This window comes from Lepisma saccharinum, chromosome 21 (assembly GCF_977018435.1).
Source record: "Lepisma saccharinum chromosome 21, izLepSacc3.1, whole genome shotgun sequence".
NCBI classification, from domain to species: domain Eukaryota; kingdom Metazoa; phylum Arthropoda; class Insecta; order Zygentoma; family Lepismatidae; genus Lepisma; species Lepisma saccharinum.
The window spans coordinates 63950342-63971513 of record NC_139249.1 but is presented as its reverse complement, the minus strand read 5'-3'; the positions used below and the strand labels follow the sequence as shown (position 1 = coordinate 63971513).

The window sequence follows — 21172 nt, the reverse complement described above, 5'->3', positions numbered from 1 at the left end:
AGAAATAGAAATATAATACAAATAATATCCTCTTTTTCAATATCTTCTAAAACACGGTCATTTCTCGAAGTGTTAATTGAATGCTACTGACCTCATTCCTTACTAAACACTTCATACACTTTTGATTACACAAATATTTGTATCCCATATGAAAAATGCATGTTACTTCTCTCTTCATAAACTTTTGTCTTCTCGTTTTATATCTAAGAAACTAAAAGTTAAAATATACAAAACAGTAATTTTGCCTGTAGTATTATATGGATGTGAAACTTGGTCCTTTACATTGAAAGAGGAATATAAATTGAGAGTATTTGAAAATAAGATCCTTAGGAAAATCTTTGGACCTAAAAGGGATGAGGAGACAGGTGAGTGGAGAAGGTTACATAATTTAGAACTACATAATTTGTATTCATGTCCAGATATTATTAGAATGATTAAATCAAGAAGACTTCGGTGGACAGGCCATGTGGCACGAATGGGAGAGGAAAGAGGAGTTTACGGGATTCTTGTTGGGAAACCTGATGGTAAGAGACCTGTAGGAAGGCCAAGACGAAGATGGAGGGACAACGTTGAGATGGACCTAAGGGAAATCGGTAGGGATGGAAAAGAGTATATAGATCTTGCTCAAGATAGGGAAAGATGGAAGGCCTGTGTTGCTGCAGCCATGAACCTTCGGGTTTAAGAAGGCTAGAGACTTAGTTAGTTAGTTAGTTAGCATATGAAAAATGCACAATATTCAATAATAGTGACTACAGTACATACCTCTGCCTTAAAAAAGTTGGAGTCGGCGATTCTTCATGTTGTTGAACCTGTGAAGCAGTCTCGACATATCTATGTTCGATGCTCGTTTCTTCTCAAATGCCAGAAAAACAAGATTTGCCAGGCGCTTGCTGCACATTGACAGTCTCTGAGGGCTATTGATGCGGGTTAACACAGAGAAAGTGGATTCACACAACGCTGTACTGCATGCAAAAGTTCTTATGCCAGCAAGTAGAGCATAAGTGTCTTCGTAGGCCATTCTAGTTTTGTACAGTTCTTTAAAAGTATCAGGGGAATCCAGTTTCTTGAGATATGCATTGGCAACAGTTAGTTCCTCTTTTGACGGAATGGTGATTCCAAAGGCTGATAAATATTCAATGTTGCTAAATTGAAGGGACTCAGCCGATGATATAGCCTCCAATAAGTCGTCGTTATTGGTAAAACGTCTATTTATTTCTGTTAGCACAAGATCTAAATATTCGTAGAATATTTGTGTGAGAGATGTGAGCTTTTCCTCTCCTAGGATGTCAGTGATAACGAAGTCTTGCAACTGTGTATTTCGTTTTCTCTTTCTTGTGGGGTGCTCAACAATCTCGTAATGAATTCCATCCTCTTCTAGCAGTACATTACTTTCTTGCAGAATGCCTTCGTACACATCTTCCTGACGCATGCCCCTTAATGTTTCTGTGGCAGCTTCCATCATCTTTCTACCAGCATCCAAATGAACATTACGTGCTTGAAGCATTTTATCAACTGGGCTTAATATTTCAAGGATCTTTTTCATGAACACTAAGCAAAACCGAAACTGAGGTTTGCTAATGACTACAAGCAAACCAACACTTGCTGCTACGTCATCCCCGTTAAAATTTCCATTTTTCACCAACTGCAAAACATGAATTATATCTCTGTAGTTTTCAAATATTGTTCTCGCCATTTTTAAATGTCCTGACCAACGTTGTTCTAAAAGTCGCGAAAGACTTCTCCCCTCGTATAAAATGGCAACTTTTCCCTTTTTTAGAAAATTGTGCAACATGGAACTCTGTTCGAAAAAGTGTTTAATTGGAGAAATTTCATCCACACATTTAACAATTACCAGATGTAACCGATGGTTAAAACAATGAACGTAAGGAATTAGACGCCCAAGCCGTTGCTGGATTAAAGCTTGCACACCACCTTTCTTCCCACTCATAACTGAAGCCCCGTCAAAACACTGGCTGAGCAATTTCGCACTATCCAAACCATATTTCTGCAAAATATTTAGTGTTAGATCTGCAAAAGACTCTGCATCAAAAGCTGACAGTGTTTCTATGCACAGAATTGATTCCATGACTGTCCCATTCTTTACATAGCGGATTCCTATGGCTACGTTTTCTCTGTTGTTTTTATCTCGTGTACCGTCTTCAAGCAAAGTATACAAAGGAACATCTGCACTATTAATGTCACTAACAATGTTTTCACGTACGATGTCAGCCATTATTTCAATAATGTCATTTTGAATTTCAGGGAACAAGTAAGATGCGTTTTTAGGCACTTGCTTAAAACAGTCTGCCAGTTTCTCATCTTTTCGAAGCGTGAACTCGAAAAGATTTCGAAACAGGCTTTGTTCCTCATGTTCTTCTAAGTGGTACGTTCCCCTAAGAGGCAATTCGTTTATTGCAAGGAACTGAATAACTTCAGAAATGCTCTTGATATAATATTGATTCTTTTCAAGAACATTCTGATTGACTAGTGTAGAAATAGATTTTCCCACCAACGAACGGTTTTGCTTTTCTGCCCACCTTGACATTGCTTCTATGTGTGTAAGTGTCGCATCATGTTTCACTAGCCCTGCTTTGGTTTTATCTAGAGCTGCCTTCCAGTTCTTAAAACCTTTAGATGTAAAGGCCACTTCTTTGCATCCGAAAGGCCGATATTGTCTACAAGCATAGCAGAATGCTGCATCTAAAAATTGCGAATACTCTAACCATTTGAACCTTTTAAACCAGTCACTTTGAAAACACCGTCCATCAGCATTTCGGGGGTAATGTTTGAGTTTTAGCTGTTTAATTTCCTCACCTGGTTTGGAAATGTCCTTTACTTCTGTAGGCAAGAAATCCTCTTCTTGATTGGAGGCAGCCGTAGATGGGGAAAGAGTAGGTACGGTGGTCGCCGTGGTCAAAGATTCAGACGTTTTTTTACGAATTATGAATTTATCCATGGTGCTGGGGAATCGTTAAAATATCACAATACTACACACCAAGGACGAAACATGGTTATATTATTCGTCACTAAAACCACTCACTATCACAGGAATCAGTTTTACGAAGATACGAAACACAATAACACCCGCGCAAACGCAAAACCTTCTTTACACGAATGAAGAACTCAACAAAGTGTCTTTGTCAATGTTTTTCCCCGACAGGGCATGGGCAAGCTCTTATATTCCACCCCCGACCGGGCAATAAAACTTCCCTTCGCAAAACTTGGGAGCCGATGACCTTTGATGCAGATGGAAAGGACCTGCTACAAGGGGAAGCCGAAAGAGGGGGAGCGAAGGTGCATAGATCCCCTGTGGAAGAAATTTGGAGAACCTTCTAAATACCTCCCGTTACTTAAACTTCGGTTTATAAACAAGATGAACAAATGTGATAGCTGCTCTTCATGTACTGTGAATTTATCCTTCTATCAAGTTATGAGCAAATAATATCCACACTCTACATTTTCACTTCTCACGGCAAACAAATTATGCAATAGTTTTACCTAATACCAGGGGGCTGACGACAACGCCAGGGGGGGCTCAGCCCCCCCTGGCCCCTGCCTAGCTACGGGCCTGAACATCACACACCAAACGAAGGTGCCAGTCGCAGTCAGAATAGTCGACACCAAAGGGGGCTCTAGCCCACAACGAAATATTTTTGGCCCATCTCCTCCTAACACAAATAGCCAACAGTTAAAAATTGGGATTGCTTACAGCGCAGCGAGAATCACACAAGAACAGAAGAACACAAAGAGAGAGAGTGAAAGAGACCGAAGATACATTGACAGCGAATGACAGAGAACATAAATAGAAGGAAATGGGAAAGAGAGAAGGAAGCGTAGAAAGAAAGAGACAAAAGGTAAAGAAGAATAACGGAAATGGAAACAGAGGAACCAAGAGAGCAGAGAAAAATTGAAACATATGAAAACGGAGAAAGAAATAAAGATGATAGAGAATCCTAGTAGCAGTGATAATTGTAGTAGGGTCAACCTTTGTGACGTTGTTCCCCCAAACATCCACATATTCTGTTTAAAGTAAGATTATCTTTCGTTTGTACCGGATTGTATAGCATTTACTTTCGTTTGCAACATTACAGAGTTCGAGTATTCACAAATTGAACTTGGGGGGGGGGGGGGACTTCAGGTAGCCCGTACAGTTTTATCCCAGCGCATTTTTTCGATTGTACCGTAACGATTTGAGAGTAAATTAAGTTAATATTTGAAGTTCCCTCGCCCCCAACTTTAAAATGAAGGACAAAATCATTACGTTTGTACCATTGAAATAACTAAACTAAACAACTAAAAGCTCCCCATCATGGAGGAAGAAAAAATCAAGCAACTTCTTGGATAGAATTTCGTTTGTGCACTTGAAATTTTATTTTTTATCGTTATAGTTTTCCAGTTATTTCTCTCCAAAAATGGGAGTGGGAAGGACGGAAACGAACTTAAACCATGATTTCTGTCTCCGTAACCATAGGCGTAAATTGGCGGGGACAAGGACCCCCAAAATTTTCACATTTGTTAAAATCTTCAAGTTAGGCGACCTGAGGAGCAAAGTAATAAAGAGTAATATTTGTGATTTCGCTAGTTATTTAAATGTCTTAGCACGTCGAGCTGCGACGCCAGGTGTCCCGGGTTCGAATCCCGCTTGGGCATGGTTGTTTGTAAATGTCCATTCATCAATTTCATCACTCATCCCCATATTCTCAAAATTAGCCAAGAGGCACAAACCGCGAAGTAAAATAAAACGAATCAATCAAATCAAATCAAACCATCACGAATGCCAATCTTCGGAGGAGAACTATTGAAAGGGCTCACACTGCATGCTAAACAGTGCCCTCTCACCGTGTACAGTCATTATTTCGAAATGTGAAACACATTTTGGTCTAAGCATTTAGGATAGGACAATCTGAGCATATATAAAGAAAACTTACAGTGTAAAAATATTGAAAACGTTATTGAACTTACTTACCTTCGAATCCTGCTTTCTTATCTTCACTTTCAAATACCCACTCAGCAGACAAACTATTCTGGCCCACGGCACAGACGACCTCACACAATGTCAACGGCAAGGCTATTCTGGGCCTGCTTGTCCCAGACGACCTTCGATTGGTCCACACGAAAAGCGCGCCGTATACGACGCGTGACTTGCAACAAAAGACACTAAAAGTGAATGTCCTTTAAACAAAGCAACGATCTTTGGGGGTGGGGGTGGTTTAGACAACTTTTGTGGCAGGCGGATCCACTGGGGGGGCGATGGGAGCGATCTCCATTCCCAACTGCCAGTTCTTGGATATGATATTATACCTGATATTTTTGAGACTCAAATGTTCCGACTTTTATCCCCAAATTTAAAAGGCTCGATAATATTTATAAAATAAATCAACCTTATGATCAAGATAAGCTAATCGAAACTGACACTACAGTTTAAATTTGTATTGAATCACTGTGCAATATGCTTCAAAATGAAATCTAACTGAGACCCCTTGAGGGAATAGGCTTTCGTGTTCTGTGAATATTCACTATATTTCTCATATCTGCTCATTCAGATTACATTGTGGCAATAGGAGGTCAAGAGGCATTATGATACAATAATAACCACCTATTCCAGTCCTCGACCTCTATTTTTGCAAAGGAATTCTCTATCTTCTAGAACACAAAATCAGCTTCGTTCCTGTTTACAGTATAATATGTTGTTTATATATAGCAGTGTAGTGTATGTTAGAATTGAGGTTCGGTGAGGTGAGGCATTCGAATGAAATTCGCCCCTCCCAGCTGTAACTTCTGGATCCGCCACTGGTTTGTGGCAATTTGAAAGCGCTCTGTGGATACCAAAGTCCTAAGAAAATAAAGGACAGAATTTCTCTCCTCCACAAATTGATTGAGCTGGTTTATTTTATTTCGCTTTTGTGTCACTTTTGGCTAATCGCGAAGATGAGGATGAATTGATGATATGATTAAATTCATGAAGGGACACTCGCAAAGAAAACACATCCCCAGACCTGGATTCGCTGCGCTACCCACTCCGCCATGGAGACCGGCTTTCCTTCACAGAGATAAGTACTTCATAATAATATTAATGTAGAATATAATATTGTAATTCTCATCCAGGAACAGCCCTATAGTAGGGGGGGTGGGAGGATAAGGGCAGTTGATTCAGGTTCCGCAACAAACAACTTCAAATTTCCCCAGAACTTATTAGTTAATAGTTGACATTGATACTTTCTAATACACATGATTAGTTGACCAAAAATCTAGATTTTTACCCCCTAAAAAACTAATGTGAACATGAGAATGTTTTTTGACGCTTTTATATAAAGAAAACTTCAAACTGCGTTTATTGTGTAATGCTGGTTATTATCAGTTCGTTACAATAATCTGTAATTAAAATTTTATAATAATAAATGAGTATTTAATGTCTTATTGTTGAAAATATTGTCTTTGCATTTACTGTAGTGTCCTAATATACTGATTGGAACAAAGAACTCCAGAAAATATAACTTATATGGTGGTCGTTACCAAAGATAATGTACTCTTCCTGCGGGATTTGTAAGCAATAAGTTCTTCTCAATAAGGGGACCCCCACGCACAGGGTGCAGAGCTGTGGTGCAACGCTCTTGTCACTTGGTGTCCAGGTTCGAGCCTGGGTGAGTGACTGTTGAAATAGCCATTTCCATAAGATAAATTATTTTCCTGTATTTGTACATATTGCCAATGGACACGAGAACTTGCGAAAAATAACATTTTTTAAAAATAATCCAGATAGTTAATAAACAAGCGTGAATGTGAAGATATGAAGGACGTATCATCCAAAATACAATAAGTAACTTCATTTTTTTTTAACTAGTCGTTGAATGCAGGGTCTTGTACTACTAATAAAACTGTATCTTAGATAGTGGTAAGCAGGAATAATGCTGTTTTCTTTTCCTTCTCACTGGCAGGCAAACACGTCATTCGAGGTATTACATATATCGATTGCCTTCGACTGTTGACTAGAACAATAGAAAACCAGATTTTTTTAAAGGAAGATCGGCCGTTGGTATAAAATTTATTATTACGTATTATGATTATTTTGATTGATTGATTTGCTTTATTTTACTTCGCTTTTGTGCCACTTTGGCTGAAACCGAGCACAATTTAAAATGAAGACAAGACCGAGAGTGACAGCCGTCTGTATAATCGAGACTTATACTGTCCGAAAGCCTTGTATTGTTCAAGGATTTGGTAAATCGTAGTGTAAATTATTTTTTGAATTCGTTATAATCAAAATTTCTATAATATGCAACTTGATTTACTTTTTATTTAAAGATGTTTAATTTTCTAAAACTTTCGTTTTTAAGTTATATTACTAAATGTCTTTGAACATTTCTTATATATTTATTATTGAGATAATCTAAACGAGACCGAGGCTTTTCCTTCGGGAAAGAAAGAGCAACGAGAACGAGTCTGCTTACAGCGACGTCTGGCGAAGAACGAAAGGTTCCTTCATTCACGACTCTCGTCTCAGTTTGTAACCTAAATTCATGTTGCACTTTTATTAATTTTTGTAAAAGTAATCCTATGTTCAATGGCATTGATTAACTTCAGTTGACCATATTTTGAGAAATCTTACGTGCCAGTATAATGCAAACTGTCTGAAATAAATGTAATAAGTTAGCCGTGACCGAGCACGTTGAATAGTAGACTCAAGGATTTTGCTACCGAATGCTTGACGGTCAATTAGTTGGCTTATGAAAAGATCCACGTATATATCCAAACCAATAATAATAATAATCTCTTGATTTAGTAGGTGACGTGCGCGTGGATTACAAGGAAGCAGAATTCTTTATAGGGGTGGTCAGGCCAACAATAAAATTTAAACAGTAATATTAATAACAATAATAATTATCATGCTTATGATTATTATTGTTATAAACTAATTGAAATAAACCAATTTTATTCCAAATGTATTATCATTACTATTATTATTATTATTATTATTATATCCTCCTTGGAGAGAATTTTCTTCTCGATCCACTTGATAAATGAATTTCCAGCGCAACAGTAACTTGACTGAGATGCTTATAGTCATTAAATGTTGTTATTAACTTCTATAATAATAATACCCGTGGCTCTACAGCCCTCGAAGGGCCTTGACCTATCTCCCGGCTGCCAGGCTCCATCCCACAATCCTACCTAGAGGTGTGGAGATCTTCAACCAGTAATGGGGTGACGTGGGGTCAGCACGTCGAACCTCCAGCCGTTATAGGAGATATCCGTGACCGGGTTACACTACTCACTCGTAGCTCGCCAATTTCCTCACGATGGTGGGTTGCCACCGGTCCTATGCACAGGCCGAGAACCCAGAGACTGAACCCAGGCGGACTCGAACCCATGCCGTCGGAGGCCAAAGCACAGCGCCTTAGACCGCACGGCCACGGACGAGGACAATTAACTTTTGTACAGTTTGTTCAAGAAAAAGCTTTCAAAGCTAGTTAGAAATTTTAATAACAGCGTTTATCAGAGGAATATAATCGTGTACCAGAAATAAAACATTGCTTCGACTTGTAATGTCATTCCCAGGGAAGACTTCAGGTTTGGTGCATTGACGCGTGACGCGCGCAGCAAGGGGTTGCTCGTTACAAAGGAAAAGGAGAGAAAGTCCAGAAACGGAACTTTGGAGGATATTCACGTATGGTATTCAACACGTCGTTGCAAAATTTATTTGTTGCCACATCTATTTGAAGACAGTGGCTCAGAAAGGGAACCAGTTTGCCTCATTAAATGTAGCGTATATTTGGAAATGAAACAAGAATAACAAATTGGAACTGCGTTTATGGTATTATGTGCTCATTGAAATTAATTAGCTTAACCAAAATTTCTTTTGAATACTTAGATAAGCGGACCTATTTAGAAACTTTTATGATTTTTGTTTATGCAGCTCTAAAGATTTCAAAAATATGGATAAGCATTTTAGGTTGTACATTGACTGTGATGTAGGGGTGGGGGAAAAGTAATGAAAGTTGAATGTCTTCTGGAGTTGCGGTCCCTTGCAAGGATAAAACGCAAAGTGGGATGAAACATTTTCTATTAGACTGTTTGTTGTTGGTGTTACCGCCCTTAGGCATACCTTTTGAATAAATGCAAAAGATAGTCGTTGGTGTAGTAAACTACGAAGCAGAGGGTTTGGGTAAAGTTTGAATATGTCCTTTTCTTTGTCTCATCAGTGTTATCCTCATCGTTACAATTAAGCCATTCGTCAAATTGCAAATTGAAGTATTCGTCACATGTCATATTGGTGGCGTACGTAAGTTGTTTGGCAGAGAACTTTAAAAAAAGAATTTCAAATGCAGGAAGGATGGGAATTCTAGGAACATGATTATAACACAGGTCCGTTTATTTCGGGGGGGGGGGCTCATCCTTATCACCACAGGCGTCGCCAGAAATATTTGCAGAAGGGGACAGGCCATTGATTGGTAGAAAGAATAATGACAATAATAATTATTACCAGTTTACCATGGTTATAATTATCATTTTACAATAACAACTATTATAAGTTATTGAAAATAAACCAATTTTAATCAAAATTATTTGTTATTATTATTATTATTATTGTGTAAATGGAGAGAGACTGCTACTCGATCCACTGTATGAGTGTATATCCAACACATTGTCCATTTTTTTTACATTTTGTACAGTTAGTGTACTGAAATTCATAGTTATTGTATTTTGTTATTATCCTTTACACATTCCGTCAGTAAAGGCTTTAAAAGTTTTGCCCAAATTTTACTCATAAAGTTTATATAGTATGACTTGTCACAAAGAAAACTATAAATTTTGAGAGCTGGTGGATCCATTTATTCTTTGGATTAAATGGTAGAATATAACAATATAAACTGGTTTCTCTATTATACACTAAACTTTTTTCGATCTAATGTTTAATCCTGCTAAGTAAGTAAAATTAATTACCTCTATGCACTATTTAAATTAGATATTTGTAGGATTTCGGGGCTTCAGCCCCCTTAGCCCTCCCCCTGGCTACGTGCCTCATAACAAGAAGGCATAACCCTTCTCTTATGGTCATAATCCTTTACGATAATCCCAGTGACTTCGGAAATATTAAATTTTTAATTGTGGTGGGGTCACATTTTAAACATTAAGTTTATTTTACATCTCAGCACAGAGAATTGTCTTGACGCCTCTCGTTAAATTTACTGTAAAATAGTAAGGTTAAACAAATTATTTAAGCGTTAAAAAATAATTCCAATTACATTGAGTACTCAGGATGTGTACTCCTGGTGTTATATCTGCAATCTGTGTTTTGCATAAGAGCTTCCTCCTAGCCGAAAAAAGTAATGAAATAAGAATAGGAAAAGTGTAATGCAGCCCGACAGATAAGCGTTATGAATGAACACTAGAAATACCGACTCCAAGTAACAAAATTTACTTCTCCAAGATAACATTGATAATAAAGGCACATTATATTTTCATGAGAAAATAACTACAAAGATGCAGTCATACAGGTTCGAACAACAAGAAAGAAGAAATATTGTAAACAAAAAAACACAGTTTTTTATGCCTTAATTTGTATGCACTTGCACGATTGCATATGTCACACGTTCTTTCAGGCTATAAACATGTATTTCCTTTGTTTAAGTGAGGAAAAATCATATTTTTCTTTCGGCTTAAATTTTGTTAATTACTGACGTAAAGCAGTGAAATTGTACTTGAAAATAAGAAATGACTATTCAAATAGATTATTCCTGAAATTTACATGTAACATACAGGTATTTATTTCGTACACTTTCTAATTATTAAAACATCACAGGGATCTCAAAACTGACAGGTTTATTCCAAGGTCCCTCGACCGCTAGTTTCCCCCACACGAACAACGTCGACGGACTTTAGGTTTTCGACCTATTTTGAAAGTATTTCACGATTTAGTCACTCGAATCAGCGCCACTTGCAGTACAGCGCCTCTGCTGAATATTTAGAGAACTGCTACAGGGTGGTAATTTGTTGGGAAAAGGGTTCAGCAGGTAGAAAAAATTGCCTCGGAGAGCCTGGCAGGGGGTCCAGGACGACAAACGTTGTCATGTCGGCAAAATTCTTTCGCTATGACAAGGCCTGTGAGTGGATTTTCAGTGGGAAAGTTTGTACATGTGGCATCACGGTGCAGCCGAAACTCACCCAAAGGGGTGTATAGGGAAGGTTTTCACGACAGATCTGCACTCACCCTAGGGTAGGGAGGAGAAACTCACTCAAAAGGGTGAGGATTCCGAGTATTCTGACCTTCGAAGCCTCCAAAGAGCGAAACTCACCCCAAACACACCTTTTTTTTTTTGCAGTGTAGTAATAACGTCGAGGTCTTGTAATGAAGGGTCCTCGCGTTCGATACCCAATGGAGTCACAAAGTGGATCGGATCGCACTTTAAACTGTAGGTCGGTTCGCGATTTAGCCTATTTATGAATCAAGTGGACTTAAAAAAAAATTAAACAATTATCAACCTTAAGAATATTCGAATCCACTAATTCACCCGCAGGTAAGTCAAATTTCACGTATCCCTCTTCATCCTCGGTCATAGACTTCCTGCAATACATTGTGAATGTGTGTTATATCCCACCAGGTGCGAGAAATGTGCAGAGTTATTCTTTTACTGTACTGCGTTACTTCTTTTCATAACAGTAAGGCTAAATTCTCGTTTTATCTGAACTTTTAAAAAATGTGCAAAATACGTCTCTATCTTTAGACAACCACCCTTTCTCATGTATGTGTAAAATAATCTCACTCTGTCACAGAAAACCTCTTCCTACAATCAAATAGCGGAAACAACTCTCAAGTCTCAACAATTATAAATTTATGCTTAAATTTCCTATCATTTATACAAACAGTAGCACATATCACGTCCTTTGGTGCAACACTGTCAACAGCTAATGTTACTTTCCTCGTCCTAATAAATTTACTTCCAACCAGGGGAAATTTGACTTGGGGGGGGAAGGCTGGCAACAAAATATTGTAAGGGGGCAGTCACATTAAAACGCCCGAAAACACTACACACATATACATATATAATAATACTTATAATAATAATAATTATTATTTATTATAATTATTAGTATATTCATGTATGGTGTTTTGTGTTTGTCTTTTATTTAGAGTGGACGTTTAGTGCCTAAATTTACTTCTTGATTACGAGTTTATTTCCACATGATTCGTTTTAATAAAGACATTAATTCTTTTTTATTGGTAAGTGGCCTATTGGTAGTGGCCTATTTCAGTATTGGAAGACATTCATAATTTTATAATCCATCGTCTTTCTTGAGATGAAACTACTGATATAAATATTTAAGTTATAAAATAATAATATAAATGATGAAAATAATGCTTCTAAGAGTTTAATTTTCTTGCAAAATAAACGTGACGTTGGAAGAAATTAATCTTCTTAAGTATTAGAAACAATGTGAGGCACTTAGTGAAGTGCAATTCTCCTGTAGGAGAATTCTGCTCTATGTGCTTTGGAGAACACATTGCCCACCTTTGGTACGTCCAGGACTTGACATTTCTTCTCAATGGCAAGAACAGCCAAATGAGGCAGTTTGCATCCAGCATCCTGTTTCGAGCAAGCCTTTTCAAAGATTTTAAGGACAACCATCTTCGTAACGCTGAAGAGTTTTGGGCAAAATTTGTGTTTCACCTTTCAGGGAAATGTTATCACAGGATAAAAAAAATCAGACAAAGGTTTCAGTTATCTCATAATTCAAGAAATATTCTGACCCTGGCATTACTTACTCATACTCTACCATTCCAACGTATGTCAACGTATGTCTGTGCTATCCGGTGGCTCAGTCGGTAACGTGTCTGACTACCATGCTAAAGGTCCCGGGTTCGATCCCCGGCCGGTTCAAATCCGGGAACTTTTCTAACGGTGGAAGCGGCCCCGGCGCCAACCCAGCGTCGAATAACATGGGTACCTGGGGGAAACCCTGGGGGGTAAAGGCGGTCAGGAGCGTGATGCTGATCACATCACCCCCACTCACGACCGGATCAAGAAAGTGTGGGGCGTTACCCCCACACCCCCTATACGCCTTCATGGCGTGGTGCTATGCACAGGGGAGCACTTTACTTTTTTTTTACTTTGTCTGTGCTATCCAATTACAGTTACTTATGGAGTTCGTGGGAAGAAGTTCTTCGATTTTGATATGTACGAGAAAGAGCGAACCTGCATCTAATGATTGAAGAGTGCCAAATTCTAATATGCGTTCTGTTACCTGCCCGCGATAAGTTTTGAATCGAATTTTAAGTGTAATTTGCATTTTAAGGTTCACGTTCAATACATTTCAAAATAATATCCCCTCATTAGCTTCAAGAGTATCGAAGAAATTCCCTTTGTTAAGGTTTCCTCAGACTCATCATCTCGAAATTCAAGTCCCGAATGGTAAGAAACCGCGATGAATCCAGAACAACAGACATGTAGTGACGGTTTTTTTTCGATCACCTTTGGTCCTGGGTTCGATACCCAGTGGAGGCACTTTAAACTATAAGTCCAGTCCCGATTGGCTTTTCTGTGCATAAAGTGGACTTCAAACACCAAATCAACAAATCAACAACAATCAAGTCCCTGAATAGTAAGAAACCGCGATGAATCCACAACAACTGACATGGAGTGTCGGATTTTCTTTGATCACCTTTGGTCCTGGGTTCGATACCCAGTGGAGGCACTTTAAATTATAAGTCCAGTCCCGATTAGCCTTACTGTGCATAAAGTGGACTTCAAACACCAAATCAACCAACCAACCAAATCTTTCAACTTTGAATGTCTTTTAATAATTAGCGTTGTCACTAACGACCACGATTAGAATAATTTGCCCGTACTACAGATGATGTCTTGTGGTCCTGAAAATATTCGTGATGTTTTAAAACCATCCACATTCAACACTTTTCCCAGTTCTTAAGACTGGTTAAAACTTAGGTTAATCTCGGCTATTACAGGACATAAATGAATGAGAAATCACCTATGCCCAGGTCGGCGCTCGAATCTTGAAAGAAAGTCACACACACATAGCTATATACGTATATACTAAAGCAAATCAATATTTGTTAATCAAGTTGGTATTATAAGCAGGAAAGTGATAGCATGCAGAATACCCCACTTTGAAAAGGTGAAAATCGTCATACTCTTATAAATGAACTCTCTTATTATTCGATATTTCATTAACTTCAATTGGGGAGCCGGTGGGGGGGGGGGCGAATTGTCTGACATGGGGCGTCCCGCTGCCCCCTCTGGCGTCGTCACTGCTTCCAACCCTCTAATAACTTCGCTGCTGATAGCCTCACCTTCGAAATGGAAGCTTGTGTGTCGGCGAATAATACAAAGAACTTGTGTTCACTGTCCCTCTTTCATTCAAAGTCTGCCGTTTTCCTTTTCAGTTTTTCCTGCAAAACGTCGTCAGCAAGCAAACCAAATTACAGAATTTGTATTGCCCCTCCCTTGCATCAACCTTCATTCCTACTTCAGGCCTGGATTTATGGCAGTTACCCGCTCCTGCAGTTCAACCTCGCCCCTATGTTTGGTGATTGACCCCTGAAGCAACGGTGTCCATTCTTCAAAGCGAAACCTCTGTCAGTGGGGAACGGCGAAAAATAGTCTCGGAATACACCCTGGCCATAAACAGGTTCCCGCCACCCTGACATTGCTGTCAGCTTCCCTCTGAAATTTGATAAAACTACTTTGTGAAATTTGTTTTGAAGGCTAAATTCACAGAATTAAAATAACAGCTACACATTCCTTCATCTGATTTACAGAAAGGCTAATCGGGACTGGACCCACAGTTTAAAGTGGGATTCAAATCACTCTGTGCCTTCACCGGGTATCACACCCGGGACCCCTTGATTACAAGGCGACGACGCTAACACTGCACCATCGGGGAGTCCCCTCGTAGAACAACGTTTCCTTCTACGGCGATTATACAGAACTCTGTGCTCTTCTTCATTTGAAATCTATTCTATATCAGACTCGGTATTTCGTTATTACAATCCAAGGAATAGTATTCTCCTTAAATAAGAAATAAATAAATAAAAAAAAAGCATTGGAAATAATCTTCAAACGGACGTAAAGAAATCGAATCCAACCATCTGTAGATTGCCTGAGGGAAACAACAAGAATTTTCTGAACAAAGACATTTCCAAAATTTCCATAACATTCTAATAATTTCGCAACCCGTGCAAATAATCATGTGGTAAAATCTTGTCATGGTTCCCTGTAAACACTAAAATTACCAAATTAGTTATTTCCATATTTCCCGTATTTTCTCCTCCTCTTTAGCTCTCAGCTGTTCGGAGTGGGATAATGCAAGATTATTTGTTCCTAATTATCTCCTTTTTTAGTCTTGCTAATATCTTGGATTCCTTAAAAACTTTCCCAACAACTCCTTATCAATTTGTACTGCCATGTTTCCTACAATGTTTTTCCTACATCCTAATAACTTCACTTCTGTACACCCTTTGATTCAAAAATTAAATAATAATAATAATAATAATAAACCCTATTCGTCGGTCCGTTTATCTTTCCAACCTATAAAGCTGAGACTATTTTTACAAGATAAATCTCGGACTCAGACACTCCACGATGTTTTGTTCCCTCCTTCCACCTTCTCTACCTGCCCTTTTACTTGATGTTATTCAGAATTGTATTAGTATCTGGAGTACTATCGTAACATAAAGTTATTAACCTGGAATAAATTGAAAAAAATGGGGAGTAACGTTGTGATTCGAAAGAGTATAGAAAATAAGTTTAGGTATTCAATTCATTCATTACTCTCTATAGAATAGTCTTCTTTTGACTTAAAACACGCTTATCAACGTTTCTAATTGAAATACTTTATTCCAAGCAAACAAGTATTTGCAAACTGATTAAATATTTTGCTTTTATTTTTTCGAGACATTCGAGACGAGACGAGACTTTCCAAAAGCCGTCCCGTCCCGTCTCGTGTCTCGTCTCGAAAACGAGACGAGAAAGGCATACCGTCTCGTCCCGTCTCGAATTTCAAAAGGCTTGTCCCGTCTCGTGTCTCGTCTCGAAAACGAGACGAGACACGAGACGAGTCGGGACATGTCCCGTCCCGTGAGCAACACTAATTATCACCTTATTCTGTCTCCATAACCGAACTGAACTGAACAAAGATTTATTGGACTTACAGCTCTATAGGTGCCTTTTTTTGCCCAGCATACATTGTAAGTACATAAGGTACATTTTTAATATAAATTTTACACACAAAGTTCATAAACTCTCTTAAATACAATTTTATTTAACTACATTAACTCATTCAGTAACAGAAATATAGTATACTGCTGGACAATGAAAACCGGACACTTTAATATTTGACATCTGAATTGCAATAACAGCTCGCAGGTATATTACAGAATGTTCGGCAGATCATGTAGTACCATATGCACCATTCATAGGCTCGGACTTTGTTTATGCATTCGTACTTAATTCAGTTTCTGCAACATTTAGTTAGCCCTTGTACCAGAGCTTTTATCGACCCATTGCGTTATCAAAAAAAATGCAAGTGTCCGGTTTTTTTTTTCCAGCAGTATATAATTTTATATCAGCTTTTCTCAAAAAAGCAAGTATAACATATCCAACTCTAACATCTGGAGCATACAACATTGAAGGTATATTAATGGGAAAAGGAACATTAATTTTTGACAAAGTTTTGTATAAGATCTTTCTTTTCTCTGAGTGAATTGGACATTCCAAAATAATATGATGAGCATCACCCCTTAAATCACCACAGACACAATTCGGAGATTTTAAAATGTGTATTTTAAATAAATGATGATATGTTCTCGCGTGACCACTTCTTAGTCTATTTATTAAAAAAATTGCATTTCTTGAACCTCCTAGTGTAATCAACATAAGGACGATAACTTTCACCAACACTTTCTAATGAATTTTTACACCATAAGTGCCATTCTTCAAAAATTTTATTCTTAACCCTCGGCAAAAGATCTGTGTAATGCAATGGTAATTGGATTGTTTCATTCATCTGAGCAGCTTGTTTTGCATATCTGTCTGCTTGTTCATTTCCGTAAATATTAATGTGTGATTTTACCCACACATAATGAACTACTTTTCCATTGTTATTAAGCTATCAGTTGCACGAATACAATTGATGACATATGGTGATATTTTAATATTTTTTTTATAATTAGATTGTATTGCTTGTAAAACACTTTGCGAATCAACTAGTATTAGAAATTTCTGTTCAGGAACTGTACCAATATAAATCAAAGCTTGATATACCGCATATATTTCTGCTGTAAATATGGATGCCTCCACTGGTAACCTAAACATTTTTTGATATATTTCTTTCAGTATCATAAAGAGCTGCTCCTACTCCACTTTCAGTTTTAGACCCATCTGTACATATGTGATAAAAGTCTTCCCAAGATTCTTTAAACTCAGCTGAATGATTATATTTCGGGAAATATACAGGGTGGGCCAAAAGTCAGGTGACAGCATTGTCATAGGAAAGGCTGGTGTGTTGGAGGTCCACTTTGGCTACATATGATGTTTGGGGGGAGGGGCAAACCCAAGGACACATGTGACCACCCCGGGTGCCATCTTGGAATCCGCCATCTTGAATGCAACTTAGGTTTCTTAAATGGAACCATAGGCATGTGGCATATCATTTCCAATTGTTTTTTCGTCAGGAGTTCAATGCCGCAAACCGTTTTGTCCTATCGTGACCCTTTTCCTAATTATGGCCTGTTTTATCTATGCAGGTATCACCGACTGAATAATGGTGCTGACGACCGAAGAACGTGTGGGGATCATCCTCATGTGTGGAAATCGGAGCTCGCGTGTGGTGGCTGCAGAGTTTAATGCATTACACCGCGATAGGGAGCCCATTTCCCACAATGGTGTGGCCAAACTCATCAGCATATTCCGAAAGACGGGATCTGTGGCCGATAAAGCACGCAGTGGTCGCCCGAAAACTTCAACAGATGAGGCAACCACTGTCGCTGTCCTCCCATCCTTCTCCAAAAGCCCCCAACGTAGCACCAGACGTATCGCCCTTGAATCTGGAGTTCGCCGAACGTCCATACGGAGGATACTTGCCGTTAACAAGTGGCACCCATACAAAATTCAGATGCACCAGCATCTGGCAGAGCGCGATCCAGATCGTCGGGTACAGTTTGCCGAATGGGCGCGGAGGAACTGGAGACCAACCAGTATCTCCCCTTGCAAGTGTTGTTCTCCGATGAGGCACTTTTTTACGTAAACAGAGAAGTGAACAAACAAAACCACCGTTACTGGAGTGACAACAACCCTCACTGGATTGATGCACCGCGGATCGTTGGTTCCGAGAAGGTTATGGTATGGTGTGGTATTTTTGGCACGATGAACATTGGCCCATTTTTCATCTTCGGCACGCTGAACGCCGACCACTACCAACGACTGTTGGATGAGGAGATCTTTCCGTCGGTTTTGTCGGAGGACTGCTCATACTCAACGTTCTTCCAGCAGGATGGAGCTCCTCCCCACTACGGACATTGTGTACGGGACTACCTGGACCAGCAGTTCTCTGCGAAGTGGATCGGGCATCGGGGACCGGTAGAATGGCCCCCACGGTCACTGGACCTCACGCGTCTCGACTTCTACCTGTGTAGCCGCCACAAGGCCATAGTTTACGCCGTGAAAATCCAGAATTCACAGCATCTGGTGCAGCGGATTGTGAATGCCTGTGCTGCTGTGCGTCCAGAGACATTGCTGGCTGTGCATGAGGACTGGAAGAGGCGTGTGGCACAAACCATTGTTCACGAGGGTGGCCGTTTCAAGCATGTGTTGTGAGGAGACACAAATGGGGAAAGACAGGCCATAATTAGGAGAAGGTTCAAGATAGGACAAAACGGTTTGCGGCATTGAACTCCTGACAAAAAAACAATTGGATATCATATGCCACATGCCTATGTTTCCATTTAAAAAACCTAAGTTGCATTCAAGATGGCGGATTCCAAGATGGCGCCCGGGGTGGTCACATGTGTCCTTGGGTTGGCCCCACCCCTCAAACATCACACGTGACCAAAGTGGACCTCCAACACACCAGCCTTTCCTATGACAATGCTGTCACCTGACTTTTGGCCCACCCAGTATATTTTGAATTGGTTGTGTTGGAAATTGTAACGAGTACAACTTTCTAGCTTCTTAAATTTTTAAGAGTCACACATGAAGGTTTGTCTTTAACCACAATTTCAACAGAAATGCGTCACACTGACAAGGCTGTTTCAAGTAATAAGAATAATCACTACTAATTAACAGAATAGAGAAATCTCTTTATAAGCAGAAATAATGTAACAAATAATGTAACGTAATAATGTAATAATTTGACGTAAGATTAACGTATTTTCGGTTACAATTTCTGTCATTTAGCTCATCATATTGGATAGGGGCCAAGCGCTTTTACGGGTTATCATGGAAGTAGAGTAAATATAGAAATATGGAATGACGATATGGAATTAATTATAAAGTCTTGAATACTTACTTAATTGAAATGGCCAGCATACTTGAAACAAGGCAATATTTACTGTAAGAGTTCTTCTGAGTCCACATGATGCGCAGATAGGATAATCGGAACTGGATCAACATTACGTTGTAAGTAATATCCTAACCCCCTGTGCAATGCGGCTCCACTGAGGATCGAAATCAAACAAGAGTGATTTTCTGTGACATACTGAACAGTTGACAAAATAAACAAATGAAAGCACTCAAAATTCCTAAGGTAATCAACACATAATATAATGTATATTCAGTGCATTATTCGGCAAGGCACAAAAATGCTTGAAAATGCAGGGATATAAGTAGTAGTGAAACAAGCTCTTCGATGACCGTAACATTCCTGTGTTTACCTACGCACCGGATGCACATGTAATTGTTGGCAACTGTGAACATGACAGCATATTCACTGCTAATGCATCATTAGGTTGTTACTGTGTTGTTTAAGCCATAATAGTAGAGGAAACGAACGTGCAAAAATGGCCTAACCCGGAAATAATTGCAACACAAATGTTTTATTGAGCCAGATTGTGCGGAATGGTATAGTGAATAATATATTTAAAAAAACACCATCCAAATGTTTGTGGCAAATCCGGCAAATTGGAAAATGGCGGCAAAAATTAACCTTCAAAATTAAAAAATATATATAATATCTCAAAAACGGTGCATTGTACAAAAAAGGCGAAGATAACAAAAATGAAAGAGAAGAAACAGCAAATATGTAAGAAACGTTTTACAACACATAATGTGGCTGGTAGTTCGTCACTTTTCACAAAATTTGTATCATCCTTAAAACACTGCCGTGTGCTGTTTCACCGCAGGAGATGACGTCATAAATTCCATCAAATGTTGAGTTGTGTTGCCAGCACACAGGCGGCAAAACGGGCTTTTTTGAACGACTGTAGAGCCGAAACGACGAACCAACGAGAAAAATGTTACTGAGAAAAGTTGTTTATTTTGATGTCCTCTGTACATTTCCGTGGTCCGTGGGCGCCATTAAAACGACATCCTGTATAATTTCTGCCCATTTACGCTCGCAAGTTACCAATTTAACAAATTTGAGTTAACTGCGTACATTACGGGAAATAGGGTTGTGCCCTCAAGTCAGTAGCTCCTGCCTCATCCTCAGGAAATATCTCTTTATTACTTATACTTTTATTATTACATTTTATCCTAGCAGGCTGGTAAATATGCAAATGCGCCGTTGAAAATTCATAAATTTACAGGCGTTTGCATTTCATTTTGTATTTTAATGTGTAATACAAATACAGAATATAACTAGAGCAAGCAACCAAAGTCACTCAGTATGATTAATGATACAATCGAGGCGTCTGGCAAATATGAATGTTGGTCTATCGAAATTCATCAATTTACATTAGTTTGAATTTCATTAATTTTTTTTAAAGTATAAATGCCATTTTTCTCGGACTTCGCGTATAAAACTCTTGATATTCGCCCTAAAGTCTGTCCAGGAGTCTTTGAAACAATGCCTCGCATAACGACAGAGAAGGGGAGTAAGCGAGTGGGCGGAAAGCAGTACGAGCTGCTGCAAACTGCTGGTAGCTGCAGCCGCGTAAACCCCTCCATAGACTCACTTCGCTTGCTCCATAGACAACTGGGACAGAGTATATGTAATTGTG

General features: G+C 38.9%; 1 protein-coding gene across 3 annotated transcripts in view; it reads left to right on the top strand.

Moving 5' to 3' along the window:
* LOC146004060 (uncharacterized) overlaps positions 1–21172 on the top strand; it is a 117148-nt gene that overhangs the window by 95258 nt on the left and 718 nt on the right. The gene's annotated exons all lie outside the window — the stretch shown is intronic.